This window comes from Ornithorhynchus anatinus, chromosome 2, assembly GCF_004115215.2.
Source record: "Ornithorhynchus anatinus isolate Pmale09 chromosome 2, mOrnAna1.pri.v4, whole genome shotgun sequence".
In the NCBI taxonomy this organism is placed as follows: Eukaryota; Metazoa; Chordata; class Mammalia; order Monotremata; family Ornithorhynchidae; genus Ornithorhynchus; species Ornithorhynchus anatinus.
In genome coordinates, this window is record NC_041729.1 from 8351011 (window position 1) to 8366090 (window position 15080).

At 44.7% G+C, this 15080-nt stretch overlaps 1 non-coding gene across 1 annotated transcript; it reads left to right on the forward strand.

Moving 5' to 3' along the window:
- The first annotated feature begins 873 nt into the window (after positions 1–873).
- LOC114809737 lies at positions 874–1011 on the forward strand. Its single transcript, XR_003757514.1, has one exon. It is a non-coding gene; the product is annotated as a small nucleolar RNA SNORA7 (small nucleolar RNA).
- The last annotated feature ends 14069 nt before the right edge of the window (positions 1012–15080 follow it).

The window sequence follows — 15080 nt, forward strand, 5'->3', positions numbered from 1 at the left end:
AGTCCTATGAGCCCTATGTGGGACAGCGCCTGTGTCCAATCTGATTAGCTTGTATCTATCCTAGCGCTTAGAACACTGCTTGATGCGTAGCAAGTGCTTAACAAATACCATCATCATTAAGTCATTCAAGACGTGCTAGAGAAGCAGCGTGGCTCAGTGAAAGAGCCCGGGCTTGGGAGTCAGAGGTCACGGGTTCAAATCTTGGCTCAGCTGCTTGTCAGTTGTGTGACAATATATTTTCGTTACCCTATTTATTTTGTTAATGAATTGTACATCGCCTTGATTCTATTTAGTTGCCATTGTTTTTACGAGATGTTCTTCCCCTTGACGCTGTTTAGTGCCATTGTTTTTGTCTGTCCGTCTCCCCCGATTAGACTGTAAGCCCGTCAAACGGCAGGGACTGTATCTGTTGCCGACTTGTTCATCCCAAGCGCTTAGTACAGTGCTCTGCACATAGTAAGCGCTCAATAAATACTATTGAATGAATGAATGAATGAAAAGTCACTTAACTTCTCTGTGCCTCAGGTACCTCATCTGTGAAAGGGGGGCTAAGACTGTAAGCCCCACGTGGGATAACCTGATCACCTTGTATCCTCCCCAGCGCTTAGAACAGTGCTTTGCACATAGTCAGCGCTTAACAAATACCACCATTATTATTATTATTATCCAAGGATGATGGCACCAAAGTAGCCTGTGGCCAAGAATCAATGTCATTTACTGAGAGCTTACTGTGGGCGGAGCACTGTAGTAACAACTTGGGAAACTACAATATAACTGTGATCCTAAATTACTGTAAAACCGCTTCACCAAATCAGCCAGACACTACAGGCTGATGGTAAAACTAGTCAAAACTAAATATAACCCAAAATATCGCCCCTCTCAGGGTCGCACCTGGAGAGTTTCCAGTATTCCACCAATCTCAGCTATGGGAGGGAGAGTCAAGCAGAGGCCTACCCATTCCATTCCTAGCTTGGGCAGCAGCTAGCAAATGGAAGGCAATCTGCCACAAGTCAAAACTCACCCATGCTGGGCAGCAGTGACACAGGAGAGAGTCGAGGAAGGAGACTCAAGCTTAGTGCGTGGAAGGCGTCAATGGTAAACCACTCTGTATTTTTACCAAGAAAACTCCATGGATACACTACCAGAATGATTGCAGTTGGAGAGCGGAGCGTTCTGGGAGAGATGTGTCTGTGCTGTCGCTGTGGATGAAAAGACTCGATGGCATCAGACAAGACACGAATGAATAACTAAAAGCTGTGACAGAATTCTTTATTGCACACTCCCAAGTTCTTCATACAGTATGTTGCACACAGTAAGTGCTCAATAAATGCCATTGGTTGATTGAATTTTGTTACTTAGGCAGCTAGCTAATGATCCAGAGATAGACAAGGTAATAGAAAAAGGAATCAGGAAGGCAGCACATCCTTTAGGAGACTGTAAAAAAGAGATTGATGGCTGTGTGATGCCAGTCTCCAGACCAAGCTCAAATTCTACAGAACTGTGCCACTGTCGAACCTTCACCGGCACCACATCTGGCTTCATCTTTGGGTCATGCTCAGTGCAAAATGGCAAGGTAAGAGTGAGGTTCTTGAAGACTGCCAATCTCCTCGTATGGAAGCTAGACTCACCTTAGCACATGGAGGAGGCAAGCAAGAAGAAGCAGCATGGAGTAGTGGATAGAGCAAGGGCCTGGGAGTCTAAAGGTCATGGGTTCCAGTTCCAGCTCCGCCACTTGTCTGCCATGTGACCATGGGCAAGTCACTTCACTTCTCTGGGCCTCAGTTACCTCATCTGTAAAATGGGGATTGAGACTGTGAGACCCAACACAGGACAGGGACTATGTCCAACCTGATTTGCTGGTATCCACCCCAGTGCTTAGTAGAGTGCCTGGCACAAAGTAAGTGCTTAACAAATACCATTATTATTGTTAAGAAGAATGTGCAGCAGCAAGAGACCCAAACATCTGCTCTGTGGAAATAGGGAAACCGAAAGCAAGGAGAGCAGCGGAAGAATTATAAGGATACAGTAAAGCAAAACCTCAGAAAATACAATAATAATAATAATTGTGGTATTTATTAAGCGCTTATTATATGCCAGACACTCTACTAAGTGCTGGGTTAGGTACAAGCTTATCCGGTTGGACACAATCCATGTCCCACATGGGGTTCACAGTCTTAATCTTGATTTTAGAGAAGAGATAACTGAGGTACAGAGAGGTTAAGTGTACCTAAGGTCACACAGCAGACAAGTGACAGAGCTGGGTTTAAAACCTAGGCCCTTCTGACTCCCAGATCCATGCACCCCAGCTGAAAACTTGGAATTAACTGTTGAAGACAGACCTTCTGGTAATGTACAATCTACATGTACAATGTACATTCTGGTACAATGTCATGTCTGGTACAATGTTAGAGAAGCAGCGTGGCTCAGTGGAAAGAGCACGGGCTTTGGAGTCAGAGGTCATGGGTTCGAATCCTGGCTCGGCCACTTGTCAGCTGTGTGACTTTGGGCAAGTCACTTAACTTCTCGGTGCCTCAGTTACCTCATCTGTAACATGGGGATTAAGACTGTGAGCCCCACTTGGGACAACCTGATTCCCTTCTGTCTACCCCAGCGCTTAGAACAGTGCTTGGCACATAGTAAGCGCTTAACAAATGCCAACATTATTATTATGTCATCAAGAAGAGGTTGGCTCTCGTAGAACAAAAGCTTTGTTTGGAAAGACAAAGAGAGAAAAGAGTAAACAGCACCAGGCACTTCTTTCCAAGATCATTAATGCTTTACTCTCCTTGAGGGCAAGGATCATAGATCGTATCTACCAACTCTACTGTACTGTACTCTCCCAAGTGCTTAGTACAGTGCTCTGCACACCATAAGCACTTAGTAAACATCATGGAATGATTTAAGCTTCAGCTCTGAACTGTGCCTAATTATCTTCTAATTTTTTCTCTAACAACACTTGCTCACACCTTCCCCTGGCCTGAAATTCCCTCCCTATTGAGAAGCAGTTTGTCCTAGCAGATAGAGCAAGAGTCTGGGAGTCAGAAGGACCTGTGTTCTAATTTCAGTTCTGCCACTTGTCTGCTGTGTGACCATCGGCAAATCACTTCACTTTTCTGTGCCTCAGTTACCTTATCTGTAAAATGGGGATTAAGACTGTGAGCCCCATGTGGGACAGGGACTGTGTCTAACTTGAATAGCTTTTATCTACCCAGAGCTTAGTACAGTGCCTGGTACATAGTAAGCACTAAACAGATACCAGAAAAAAAATTGTGCCAGATCACCGCTCTCCCATCTTTAAATGATCCATCAGTTAATATTTACCGAGCACTTACCATGTGCAGAGGACTGAACTAGGTACTTGGGAGAAAACAATACAGTAGAGCTGTGGACATAACCACTGCTCTCAAGGAGCCTGTAGTCTAGAAGGGGAGACAAACATATTTATCCATGTGTCTCCTTTTTCTTCCTATCTGTAAAATTATTTCAGTGATTGTCTTCTGCTCTGAGTTACAAACTTCTTTGTGACTCTCATTGTGCCCTGATAACTCTATTAATAGTGATAGTACTTGTTAAGCACTTACTACATGTCAAGCACTATGCTAAGTGCCAGTTATTATTATTTATTAAGTATCATCTAGTCATTTCCAATGCATAGCGACTCCTTGGATATACTTTCTCCAGAACGTCCTGTCCTCTGCCATAATCCACAACCTTTCTGCTGCTCTGATTCAAAGGAGAGAAGAGATGGTAGATAAGAGATAATCAGATCAAACACAGTCTCTATTCCACATGGGGATTACAATCTAAGGAGGAAGGAGAGCAGGTATTTTATCTTTATTTTACCCAGAGAGGTTAAGCAAAGCGGCTTGCCCAAGATCATATGACGGGTAGATAAACAGAGATAGCACTAACACTGGTTCTCCTGACTCTCAGACCCGGCTTCTTTCCACTTGACAACACTCTGTACTCTCCACGGGGCAAAGTACAGAGTCCTGCACACAACAGAGGCTCAGTAAATACTTCCAATTGATCATCATTTTTCACTGCCCTCCAAGGACTCCCTTTCCCCATAGGATTTTGGTTCTAAATTTCAATAGTAAGGTCTTTTTCAGGTCTTCTATAATTGGAATGATGGATTCCCCTGTTGCTTTAATACCCCCTATATGAAAGAGACTTACACTGCTTTGGGAATTCAACATTTCAGGAATTTTCATCAGGGTTAGTTTGATTAGCTTCAAGCATCCACAGCCAAATTTATCCTGAAAATGCATCTGTCCCTCAAAAAATGGCCAAGATTCCATCTGTTTCAATCCATCATTCTTATCAAGATCTTATTGTGTGAAGAGCACTGTAAAAGTGCTGGTCTCCAGATGCACCCCTCATCATCATCAATGTCATCATTTGATGCTTTTTGACTATTTGACCTGTTGACACACCAGCTCTGATGATGGCACTAATCATAATGATTTAAATTTATATCATGCCTTTATTTTTCCAGTTTTCTCATTTCATCCACACAACACCCCAGTGAAGGAGTTGTTATTATTCCAACTCCATTGCAGATAAGGCAACAGAGGCACAGAGAGGTTTGATCCTTGCCCAAGGTCACCCAGCAAGCCAGTAGCAGAGATAGGACTAGAAATCAGCCCACATTTGGGCAGGGATTGTTTCTATCTGTTTCTGAATTGTACATTCCAAGCGCTTAGTACAGCGCTCTGCACATAGGAAGCGCTCAATAAATATTATTGAATAAACTCAGGTCTCCACACTTTCATCTTTCACTGTATCTCAAATATTATTTATAAAGCCTGGGTGAGTCCACAAACCTTCACAAATGCATGAAATGATGATTCTGGATTCCAACTCTTTACTTAAATTAAGACCAGGTTTGCACTTTAAAACAAAACAGAGGGTACCAGTCTGGAAAAAAAATAAACCCTCTCCTCTCCCCACCTGCAGAGTGATGGCAGGGAGTAAAAAAAAAAATGAAATCTCCATTGTTGTCTCACTTTCCTTGTAGCCTGATTTCTTCCAGGCTCTGACCAGGAGGTCCCTGGACCATTTGTGTGACTGGCTTGGAGAAATGCTTGGAATGACAGAATGTTTCTCTGACAAGAGAGCTGCCAAACCAGAAACCCTGTTGTGTTTACAGAGAAAACCCTGGAGACTTTTCCTATCCAGAACAAAAGGAGATGATGTCATTCTCACTGCAGTGCTGATTCAAAAACAACCACCAAAATCTAAAATTATCCTCCGGAGGAAGGCCCATTCTGGGGTTTTACTGGCACTGATAAAATCTCCCGTTGCTGCGTTAGTCTGGCACAGCCCTTAGCTCCAATCAGGGCTTTGGGCTAACAACATTTGAAAAGAAAAGGGGTTTGCACCCTTGGGGGATGGACCATGTTTGAGTTGATCAAGTGTTTTCTGGATAAGGGAACAGGGAGAGGTCCCAGTGAGGAGGCGTCGAGTGATATATTTGAGTGTTGGATATTGCATTTTATTCAAACAGCATGGGGGGAATCACAGAGAAAATGGGACTAGAAAAGATAGCTCTTTTTCCTTCGGGCGCACGTGTGTGTATGTGTGTGTTCTTATGTGCACACATGTCTCCTGGATCTTTCTGGGGCTTCCTCTCCCTGGCACTTAGTACAATGTAACATTGTCTAGTTTGGCAATGATGTCCTCAGGGCCTCAGTGGTAGTCCTGGGTACCAAATCGACCCCACTCCTTCTCTCCCCTCCCCTAGCCCCCATCTTCCTGTCTGTAGCAAAAGAGTCCCAGGGAGGGGAGGGCATGGCACATACAGATCCAGGGGGTGGGTTGGAGGTTCACAGAGAACCAGAGAAAATGTTAATAAAGAACACTTTCTGTGGGCATTCTTGGGGAATTTTTAAGCAGAATTATTGCAGACTGGATGTGGGCCTGCTGTGGGCACCTAAGGGTGTGCAAACAAGTGGCAGAGCCAGGATTAAAACCCAGATCCTCTGACTTCTGACCCAGGGTTCTTTCCACTTAGTCATACTGCTCTCATCTTCTTACACCCTGATCCAAATTCTCTGGTCTCCCCAAACCAAATGGAACCACTGCACATGCCCCTCCCCATAAATGGAACCCTCTCTGACCCCATGTGCATCAAACAAGGTCAGCCCTCCACCTACAAAGCCTTCCTAAAAATCCTCTTCATCCCAGCGGCAGCCCTTGATTAATGGCCATCCCCATTGGCTTCTCATCCCATCAGCCGCCTTGAGCACTCATGTGTATATTGGCTCATTAATTCCATTGATTGATTTGCCTACTTTGGTTTATATCAACTCTCTTTGCCTTTACTCTTGCTTATTTTGTGTGACTGCAATTTCTACCTATCTGTTTCCCCCATTAAACTATAAACTTCTTGAGGCTAGGAACTGCCTCTTTTACTTCTCTTCAAACAATCAATAAATCAATAATAATAATAATTACGGTACTTGTTAAGTGCTTACTATGTGCCAAGCACTGCTCTAAGCGCTGGGGTAGATACAAGTTAATCAGTTTGGACACAGTCCCTGTCACACATGGGGCCCACATTCTTATTTATTGATCACTGGTATTTACTGGTCACTTACTGCGAAATAAATACTTGAGAGAGTTCAGTACAACAGAGTTTTGTTTTTGTTTTTTGTAATGGTGTTTGTTAAGAACTCATTATGTGTCAAGCACTGTTCTAAGCACTAGGATTGATACAAGTTATTCAGGTAAGATATAGTCCCTGTCCCACATGAGGATTACAGTTTAAGTAGGAGGAAGAAGAAGTATTGAATATCCATTCTGCAGTTGAGCAAACTAAAGCACAGAGAAGTTAAGTGACTTGCCTTAAAGACACATAGCAGGCAAGTGCCAGCGTCTTCATTTGAACCCAGGTCGCCTGGTTCTCAGGTCCGAGCTTTATCCACTAGGCTACACTGTTTCATAGAGTTGTTAGACAGAGTTGATTGACAAGTTGCTTGCCCACAACGAGCTTCAGTGTAAACAGGGAGTCAGAGAGTAAAATAAATGATGTATATGTACACAAGTGTTGTAGGTGGAAGGTGGAGTGAATATCAAATGCTCAAAGGTTACAGATCCAAGAGCAGGGATGAAAAGAAGTTTTGGTATAATAATGTTGATATTTGTTAAACACTTATTATGTGGAGAGCACTGTTCTAAGCCCTGGGGTAGATACAGGGGAATCAGGTTGTCCCACGTGAGGCTCACAGTCTTAATCCCCATTTTACAGATGAGGTAACTGAGGCACAGAGAAGTCAAGTGACTTGCCCACAGTCACACAGCTGACAAGTGGCAGAGCCGGGATTCAAACGCTTGACCTCTGACTCCCAAGCCCGGGCTCTTTCCCTTGAGCCATGCTGACTCCTGACTCTGAATGGAAAGGACCATCATGGGTTCTGGGACAGAAGGAGCCAGGGAAAAGAGCTAGGGGAAATCAAACAGTGGTATTTACTGAGCACGTATAATGGATTCAATGCTTTGTATGTTCCTAAATGCCGAGGACAGTGCTCCCAGACAGTAGGCGTTTAATAAATACTGATGCTACTGATGATGATGACATTGGTGATGACAATAAACTTGTTTATAAGAAACCACCCACTAACTCGAGCTCTAGACAAGACTTCTCTGTTCAACTATTAGAGTCTTATGTTCAACTTAAAGCTGTTCATTTTAAGAGGGATGTGGAAACTTGGAGGAGATCCAGGACCAAGCAATAAAAATGATGACAGGGCAGGAACAGGAGGGAAGGAATGGTTGAAAGAATTGTACCTCTCTTCTCAAGACTAAGTAACCTTAACAGGGTAGGAAGGAGAAACTGAGCTATTAGCTAACTTTAAGTGTATGAAGGATAATTTGAAGGCAAAGACTGAGGAGCTTCTGTGTACCTCTGACAAAATGAGAGAAAATCAGAATAATTTGTAGCAAGAAAGATTTAAGGTCATAATTATGGCATTTATTAAATGCTTACTATGTGTCAAGACCAGTGCTAAGTGCTGGGGTAGATACAAGATAATCAGGTTCCACGTGGGTCTCGCAGTCTGAATAGGAGGAAGAACAGGCACTGAATACCTGGCGTAGTGGATAGAGCAAGGGCCTGGAAGTCAGAAGGTCATGGGTTCTAATTCTGACTCTGCCAGTGGTCTGCTGTGTGACCTTGGGCAACTCACTTCACTTCCCTGAGCCTCAGTTACCTCATCTGAAAATAAGGATAGAGACTGTCAGTCCAACTGGGGACAGGGACTGCCTCCAACCCGATCAGCTTGTATCCAACCCAGCGCTTAGTATAGTGCCTGGCACATAGTAAGCACTTAACAAATACCATCAACATTATTATTATGATGATGATGTTACTGGTAAGGAAACTGAGGCACAGAGAAATTCAGTGACTTGCCCAAGATTGCCCAGCAGTAAGTGGCAAGGACAGAATTAGAAACTAGGACTTCTGACTCACAGGTTGGGGTTCATTCTATTAGGCTCTACTGCTTCTCAAGAAGTTTATCCCCAAGATTCAGAGGTCACTGTTCAAGAGAAACAGTGTGGCCTAGTAGGAAGAGCATAGGCCTGGGAGTCAGAGGAACTGGGTCCTAATCCTGGCTCAGCCACTTATCTACAGTGTGATCTTAGGCGTTACTTAGCTTCTCTGTGCCTCAGTTACCTCATCTGTAAAATGGGGATTAAGACTGTGAGCTCTGTGTGGGACATGGACTGCAACTAACCTGAGTGACTTATATCTATCCTAGAGCTTAGTACAGTGCCTGGGACAAAGTATGTGCTTAACAAATACCATTAAAAAGAGAGTGAGAGAGAACAAAAAGTCATTTTCAGTCTTTGCCTGGAGGTTTTGCTGTTTCAATCCTAGCATTCCCCTTCATGCTTTGTGGGAGATTTTGTAATCTAGGAATCTGTTTAAAGGATCCAGAGATATCACTGAGACAGCCACTAAGTTATACAGGGATAAATAAGGAATCATAAGAGAGAGATTTAACAACAAAATAGCCTGGCCCAGGACTGAGTGTTATTAATTATTTAGAAAATAATTATGTCATTTATTTAAACACTTGCTGTGGGGTCACAGCATGTGCTAAGAGTTAAACAATCAATTGCCCACGCCTTTGATCCCAACCCTTTACAATTTATTATAACACTTGCGCCCACCCTTTTTCTCTCCCTCACTGCTGTCTTTATCAGCTCATTCTCCACTGGCGCCTTCCCCTCCACTTTCAAACACGCCCACGTAGCTCTTAGAAAAACCCTTCAAAACACCAACTTTTCCTCAGATAAAACCCAGTGCTTCAAGTGAAGAAGGCAGCTCTCCACCAACTACCCGAGTAGAAAGCGAATCAGAACCACCCCTATGTGGGATGGGGATTGCATCTGACCCGTTTCTCTTGTACATACACCAGCACTTAGTAGAGTGTTCAGCACTTAGTAAACATTTAACGAATCCCCTAATTATTAGTATTACTAGAATCAGGCCAGGGAATAGGACTTGGGAGAGGGAGTGTCTGATTTATGGTAATTACAAATGGGCCATCTGCTTTGGATGTTCCTTTTCAGTTAGCCTACCCTCATTTGAGGTGAAAAAAGGGAAATGGCAGAAATCTTCACCGGAGTCAAACTGTCTCCAGGGACAACACTTTTCCTCCATCCCAACTGCATAACAGTGGGTAAATAAGGTCAGACTACCTCAGACTCCCACTTAGGGTGGGAATTTTGCCATAATGATGAGATTAAATTGCAATAGACAGGATTAAGTTAGACAGAGGAAGCATTCTCCAGGGATAGTGGATGTGCAACACTGGCTAGGTTAGATGGGGATGGGGAGGGTGAGTAGATGCACTGATCTCTGGAAGGGGTCGCAGTTAACATTTGGAGGTTCTGGACTACATGGAGATACACCTGACTTAGCAAACTTCAAGGCAGACTGGGACATTAGCTGTTAGAAATGTCTGTGACAATCGGCTGTTAAGAATACAGGGCTCATAACCCATGAGCTTGAGCCCTTAATGCCTCCCTCTAATAGAAGCAGCGTAGCCTAGTAGAGCATAGGTCTGGGAGTCAAAGGACCTGAGTTCTAATTCTGACTCTGCCACTTGTCTGCTGTGTGACCTTGGGCAAATTACTTAACTTCCCTGTGCCTCAGTTACCTCAGCTATAAAATGGGGACTCGGACTGTGAGCCTCATGTGGGACGGGGACTGTGTCCACCCGATTTGCTTGTAGCCAACCCAGAACTTAGTACAGTGCCTGCCACATAGTAAGTGCTTAACAAAGGCCACAGGTAGTAGTAGTATTATTTTTCATGGATCCACTAAGGCTGGAGGGAGGGCTCTGGTCCGGAAAGACCAGACCTCCATCCCGGCCACCTTCTGTCATTCAGGTTTCTGTGGAAACAGTTGAGCCAAGAGTCATTCGTGGTTGAGCTAACTTCCCCCTACTCCCCTAACTCTATATCTAAAATAGATTGTTTTTAACACAGATAAGCACCCTTTTCCTAGAAGGCAGCAATCATGTCTTTCTATGTCTAGTACATTTTCCAAGATTCTAGTTTGGTGCACTATCCTCTGCTAGAGTGTAAGCTCCTTGAGCGCAGGGCTCATGTCTACTTCTCTATTATATTGTACTCTCCCAAGTGATGAGTACAGTGCTCTGAACAGCATAAACACTCAATAAATATTGATTCAATACCCTTGATTGATTAACTGACAGCTGTTGCCTGGCAGGGGACTGGCAGTCCTGACCCAGCCCCCTGCTATCCCAGCATGGCAGATCAGAATGTCAGACTGGCCACAGAAACACACAATGAACAGGACTCAAAAGACCTACTTCTCTGCTTCACTGAGACAGTGAAGGCTTGGAGGACTTGGGGGCTGACTGGTTGGGTTCACAATGGAGGATGCATTTTGCAGAAGAGACTTTGGTTGGCCCTTGAATTTGTCTGGGCGGCCTACCAATTCTATCAATCCTGAGGCAACATAGAAATTTAAACTCTGAGAAGATAAATCATTAGCCATCATAAAGCACACATTTGTCATATCACCTTGAAGGATTTTGCCGGAATAGCGTTTTGTAGAATTAAAAGCTCCAATCTGTTGTGGAACGGACTGAAATTCTTCTTCTCTGGCCAGAGTGCCCTAGTAATCTCTCTTTTTTTTTTAAGGTTCCGCGATGGGGGTGAGATCTGAATAAGAGACATTTGGTTGGCTTACAAAGATGTCTGGGCAAACTATCTATTCTACCAATTCCAAGATGAAGGGGTTGAACTACGATCCAACATGGTGCCACCTCTTCCTGCCAGCAATATGAAGCAATCCGATGGCATCCCAGTGCCCACCTTCGGCTCATGGCTCCGATGGGCCAGACACTGGCAGCAGTGCTTCCCAGTCTGGAGGTACTCCCCTCCCCCAAATCACTGCTGGCTTCTCACAGGTGCTTTCCTGCTTTCCCCTCTGCAGGCTGACAGAGAGATGGGCCTACCGAACCTTTTGCGGAGACGGGATGGAGCCACTTCAGTTTGCTCCACTTTCCTGTTTTGAGGGGACGGAAAAGAGCTTCCCCATTCTTGAACCCAGGCTGACAAATAGGGAGATGGCTCCTCCCAACCCCCCACACCCAAGTCCCTGCCAGAGCAGCGTCTCTGTCCCCAGGTCCAGCAGGGGAAACCGCCTGTGTGCCCTTCTCCTTTGATCCACCCAGCCTGGAAGTGGTGTTGATAACAGTGATGGCTCTCCACAGCTGGCCAGGAGAGCCCTGGCTCCCTTCCCTTCCCACAGTCCCTTTGGGCAGTGGTGTCAGCAGCGGTGGCAGATCTCCACAACTGGCCAGAAGACCTCCAGCAATGGCAGCCCAGACTGGGGCCCCCCAAACCACAGGGGATAGCTCCAGTTTCATCCACACACGTTTCAGTTTTGAAAGAAAACTGCGGGTCCCCCACGGTAAGCTTGGATGCCTTCCTCTTCCCAAGCTTCACGGAAAGTCCTGCCTTCTTCTTCCCCACACCACCCTTTGCTAGGCAGATAGGATGACCGTAACTTAAACTAGGAGTGGATTGATTTATAGCCAATAAAAAGTGTGTGTTTGTCATACCCCCTTGAAGGATTTCTCCTGAATAACATTTCAAAGAGCAAAAATATACCAACTCATTGTGGAACGTTCCTCTCTCCCTGTTTATGTTTTTAGTTTGTGAACCTTGTGAGAGTTTCTAATTCCCACTTGTGTATACTTTCCCAGTGCTTGGTATACTGCTCTGCACACAGTAAGCACTCAATATGTGTCATTTATGTATTGGCAGGAGAAATCCTCCCTGGATCAAGGTTTATTCATGGAGGGATTTGCCAAACTCAGTCCGCCTCCTCCTCAGATACTGGGGAGACTGCAAACTCCCCCATAGACTATTAGCTCTTTGTGGGCAGGGATCACATGTACTAACTAATAATAATGATGGTTTTTGTTAAACACTTACTACGTACCAGGCACTGAGCTACATACTGGGGTGGACTTGGACACAGTTCCTCTCCCACGTGGGCCTTACAGTCTCAGTCCCTATTTCACAGATGAAGTAAATGAGGCATAGAAAGGTGAAGTATCCAAGGTCACACAGCAGACAAGTGGTGGAGCAGGAACTAGAACTCATGACCTTCTGACTCCCAGGTCTGTGCTCCATCCACTATGCCTTGCTGCTTCTCTAACACTATCATATTGCACTTTCCCAAGAGCTTAATACAATGCTCTGCATACAGTAAGCACTTAATACCATTGATTGTTCACACATCCTGAGGGGTCCAGCAGGAATGGTGGGACCATGCGGCTGCACTATCCCTGGAGAAAGGATTCTTTGAGGGGCCTCTTAACCCTGGGATGACATTTCAGGATTGTAGAGCCCTTGTAGAAAGAGCACAGAACTGGGTCTCTGGCAATCTGATTTCTATTCCAGTCTCCTATATGTGTCTGCTGTGTGACTTTGAGCAATCAGTCAGTCAATCATACTTACTGAGCACTTACTGCATGCAGAGCACTGCACTAAGCACTTGGGAGAGTACAATATAACAATATAACAGACACATTCCCTGCCCACAACGAGCATAGAGTCTAGAGGGGGAATTTATCACCTTCCCAGTATCTGAGGAGGAGGTGGACTGAGTTTGTCCATTCCCTCCTCGAGTAGATCTTGATCAGGGGAGGATGCACTTAGCCTTCCTATGCCTCAGTTTCCTCATCAGTAAAATGGAAAATTAAATATCTGTTTTTCCTTCCCCTTAGACTGTGGGTCCCAGGTGAGACAGGGACTGTGTCTGACTTGCTAAAAAGCCAGTACTTAGTAATGGTGCTTGGCCCATAATAAACTCTTAATAAAGACCACATTATTGTTAATGCCATAAGAGACTGCCACGAAAGGAAGCAGCGTGACTTAGTGGATAGAGCATGGGCCTGGGAGTCAGAAGGACCTGGGTTCTAATCCAGACTCCAGCACATGTCTGCTGTGTGACCTTGGGCAAGTCACTTCACTTCTCTGGGCCTCAGCTACCTCATCTGTAAAATGGGAATTAAGAGTGTGAGCCCCATGTGGGGCAGAAACTATGTTCATCCTGCTTAACTTGTATTTACCCCACACATAGAACAGTGCTTGTCACATAGTAAGTGCCCTAAGTTCCATAATTATTAAGAAAGATTGGGAAGTTTCAGATGAGGCCAGACCAATAGTCCATCTCCCAAAAGGGGTAAGAGGATGCTGACTTTGAGCCCTAAGAATCAAGAGAAGCAGCGTGGCTCAGTGGAAAGAGCACGGGCTTGGGAGTCAGAGGTCATAAGTTCGAATCCCGGCTCTGCCACTTGGCAGCTGTGTGACTGTGGGCAAGTCACTTAACTTCTCTGGGCCTCAGTTCCCTCATCTGTAAAATGGGGATTAACTGTGAGCCTCACGTGGGACAACCCGATTCCCCTGTGTCTACCCCAGCGCTTAGAACAGTGCTTGGCACATAGTAAGCGCTTAACAAATACCAACATTATTATTATTATTATTATTAATCAATCGATGGTATTTATCGAGCATTTACTATGTACAGAGCACTGAACTTGAAGTTCGTCCTCTTGGGCATGAAAGTACCATCTAGGTTTTACCTAGTAACCAGAGATCTTGTGAAGATGAAATGAGATATTTGATGTGAAACCCCTTTGGAAAAATCAGTGTCATCCAAATACAAAGTACTATTATTAGTGCTATTGAAATTAACAATATTTATTTCTCTTTAATAATCTGTTATGGACCTCTCATCTCCAGCTTCAGAAATATTATTTCAAAAGATCTCACCCCACTTGACCCAGACATTTTCAGCTTTGAGCTGTCTTGGGGGAGGGGGACTGGACTAGTTGATCTCTCAAGATCACTCCAGCTCTAGGTTTGGGGGCGTTTCTAGAGTGGGTTTGGGGGATTGGGGGCAGAATGCAAAGGAGACACAGCTCCTCCATCCCACAGCCCAGGCAGGAGTTCTGCTGCTGGCAGCGGCCCTAGTGTGATGCCGATGACAGGCAGAGAAAGGAATGTCAAAATAAAACAAACCCGGTCGGCAAACACTTGCTCAGAAGGCTGCAAGCCAGCTCTCTCTCTCTCTCTCTCTCTTTGCTCTGTGTCTCTCATTCTATCTCTTGTGCTCCCTCAATCTCTCAATCTATTTGTCTTTCCCTCCATCTCTCCATCTCTGACTCTCTTGCTCTCTCAATCTCTCAATCTTTCTTTCTCAATCTCTCTTTCTGTTTCTTTTTCTTTCTCAGTCTTTATCCCACATTCTCTCATCTTCTCTCTGTCACTTTCTATTTCTGTCTGTCTCTCCTGCTCTCATTCTCTCTTTGTTTCTTCCTTTGACTCATCTCTGTGTATCTCTCTTTCAGACTGTCTCTCACTCTATCTGTATCTCTCTCATGCTCCCTGTGTGTCTCTCTCTCTGTCCCCCTGTCTTTATGTTGCTTTCTCTCACTCTTTTTGTGTCTCTTTCTCTCTCTCTCTCTGCTCCTTTTTCTCTTATTCTCTCTGCAAGTCTTTCTTGTGTTCTGGCTCTCGCTCCA